Source organism: Eucalyptus grandis, chromosome 1, assembly GCF_016545825.1.
Source record: "Eucalyptus grandis isolate ANBG69807.140 chromosome 1, ASM1654582v1, whole genome shotgun sequence".
Classification (NCBI taxonomy): domain Eukaryota; kingdom Viridiplantae; phylum Streptophyta; class Magnoliopsida; order Myrtales; family Myrtaceae; genus Eucalyptus; species Eucalyptus grandis.
Genome location: NC_052612.1, coordinates 8,213,648 through 8,216,683, shown reverse-complemented (window position 1 = coordinate 8,216,683; position 3,036 = coordinate 8,213,648).

Sequence of the window (3,036 nt, the reverse complement as noted above, 5' to 3'; positions counted from 1 at the left end):
AAACCAGAAGAGGCGTGAACCCACGAGAAAATCTCCGAGGCCGGAGCGTGGAGTCCAGCTCAGCGGTACCGAGTGGGAAATATCGATCTTTCAGTCCTTGTGCTAAAGAGCTTCCGTGATCTTCTCCTCCGTCATGTCCGCGTCGTTCTTGGTGAAGTACATGCTCATGCTCATGCTCTTGCACACCGAACCTCCCTCAAGCAACACGGTGATCTTCACCTTGTAGCTCATCTTCTCGAAGGTGATGCCTAGCGCGTCGCCCTTGGCAATCGAGTAGCAATAGGGGTAAGCATGGTCCGAGTTGAGTCCAGTCACCCCTAACTCTGGGTGATAATATGTACATATTGTTTCTCAATTTTTTAGATCGATGATTGACCCTATTAAGCCTAAGACTGAGGACTGGACTAGCCTAATAGGTTCGGTCTAGTTCCAAAATCAACTAATAATTTTTTGTTTCGATTTTTGTAATCTGAAAAGACAAACCCACTATTTCAAATTACATATCCATTGACAATACTACTTTATGCAACTAAACTATAAATACCAAGGTAACAATAGAAATTTCACATTTGCTAAAAGCAAAAAATCATAAAAACAATTAAGACCGCTCATGATATGGAACAAAATGAGAAGTTCTTGTAATCATCTATTAATTAAGGATGAGCATGATCTGGGTAGGCGGATCCTACTTTAGAATTAGGATCCGCCCACTAAGGACTAGTTTTGAAAAATTAGAACTAACACCCGCTCATTGGTTTGATGGATTCACTCAGGAATTGGATCACCGGTCCAATCCAATTCCCAAATGGGTCCATGGAACCGGTGCCCAATCATTACAATGCTCGTTCGGCCTTATATTTGAGTTAAATTGCAAGTCATTAAATTTGATTAATGATTGACAATTATAAGGCAAAACAAGTAGACAATACTTGTTAACTAAAAACTTAATTTTTTTGAAGGTGGTGTGGTCTTCTCAAGGTTTCCCGACATCGGAAACATGTGAAGAATTAGACTCCATGTTAAAAGTCCTAATCCCTATAAAAGTTAAAACATTGATCGTTTGATTAATCTTTTTTCAACGTCAACTTAATTTAAACATGAGAATGATTAAGAAGAAGCCTACTTATACTCTTAAAATGAGCCATTGGTTCTTATGACATTTTCAATCGGTTCTCTCTTTCCTTTACATTTGTTTATTTTTATTTATTTATTGAGAAATCAAGTAAATAGATTATTATAATAATAAAAAAGAGATTAGGGAATTAGTCCTATTACATATCAAAGAGACAAAATTAGTTAATAATGTCCAATAATTATAAATATACATAGATGTACATATATATTTGGTCGAAAAACTATAAAATAATTAAGTAATTGAAATGAAATTTCTTTTTAAAAAAAATATATATTCTAGTTCGGATGGCGAGTGGGCGGTTCTACACCTAGAATCGGGAATTGGACTAGTACTCAACGGTTCCACTAAATTAGAACTAGGAATCAACCGACTCCTATGGGAACAACCGGTTCCACTCCGATTTGGTTCCGGCGGTTCGAGCGATTCCCGTTCTTTTGTATACCTCTACTATTAATAAAATTCGTAACAATATATGCAAAAGTGTTATAAATAATATATTAAATATAATATACAGTTAGAAATAGTTTTGGTTGAACTGACACTAAACCCTCAGGATCGAGTACCAACTCGCACATTACTGATCCTGGATTTCAAGACTAAGGACTGACTCAATCTTTCTAGGAATTGGACTAGGACCAGCAGGGTTGGGCTAGTTTAGGGTCAGTCCAGATTAACCCTAGATTGATGCTCATCCCTAAGTAGCAGTGGCTGAAGTTCTCCCTGTCTGAGGCCTCGACCTTATGTTTCACTGTCCTGTCTCGGTTGCCCATAAAAGACACAAACGATGACATCACATTTGGAGGAGTTGCCAATTTACTGTCCCGCCACCGTGTTGCAATCCCATTGGCTCAAGACATTGCGACATTTACGGTAAACTGAGTTGTGTTGCTAACCTTCACTGGAAGTAAAATGCTCGACGACCTCAGCACTTGAGGACTGGCCGGAAGACCTTGGGGAAGAGGTCGTCAGCGCTGACGATGGCCTCGAACGCCTTGGTGGCGGGGATAGAGGAATTGATCTTGGCCCCGTAGTTGTACAGTCCCATGATTCTCTGTCCCAATGGAATTTGCGAAAATGATCGGGACTAGTTGTGCTGAAGTTATAGTCTAGGGCCATTGTTATGTACGGGGAGAGCAACGTGGCAGTGGGGACATTCCTCTACACTAGCAAACAACAAACCCAATTTGTCAGGTCGCTATATCGTTCAAAAGTATAATAAAGTGGATGTGGACGGCCCCACATGGTCACATCGACTTTAGAGATCTTACAAACAATCAAATTTAAAAGTCTTTTACTCCGATTTGCGATTCCTTTGTCTTGTTTGGGAATCATTTCAATCCGATCCGACCAAACCACTTACCCAAATTCCAAGGCCCAAAAAACCACCAGAGAAATAAACCTACAGTTCCCCTGGACTCCTTGTAATCAGCAAGGACGAACAACGCTCACCCCCAACATTCAAGAGAAGATCAACTTTTCTCGAGAAAGCCACAAAAGGACTGAAATTAAGGGGCACACGTTCAGAGTCGTGCGTTTTTCTCCTCCTTTTCGGCCAAACAGTGAGTCCTTGATCTTAGCCGTACACGGTGATATATGCCATTGTAACTCTGGTCCTGATTATAGTGAATTATTCATTTTGGCTCTCATGGTGAAGTTCAAAAGTCTATTAGGGCGCGTTTGGTTGTGTTTCTGTTTAAAAATTGTTAGAAGTAAATAGAAAAAAAGTGTTTCTGCCTTCAACAATTTTTGAACAAAATAACGCGTTTGGTAACTTGTTCCGGAAATAAAAAATAAACGAAACATGTTTGGTAAATTTGGATAATTTTTTTATTTCTTTTATTTTTTCTATTTTTTCTTATTTTCCTTTTTTTCTTTTTTTCTTTTTCATATTTTTTTCTTTT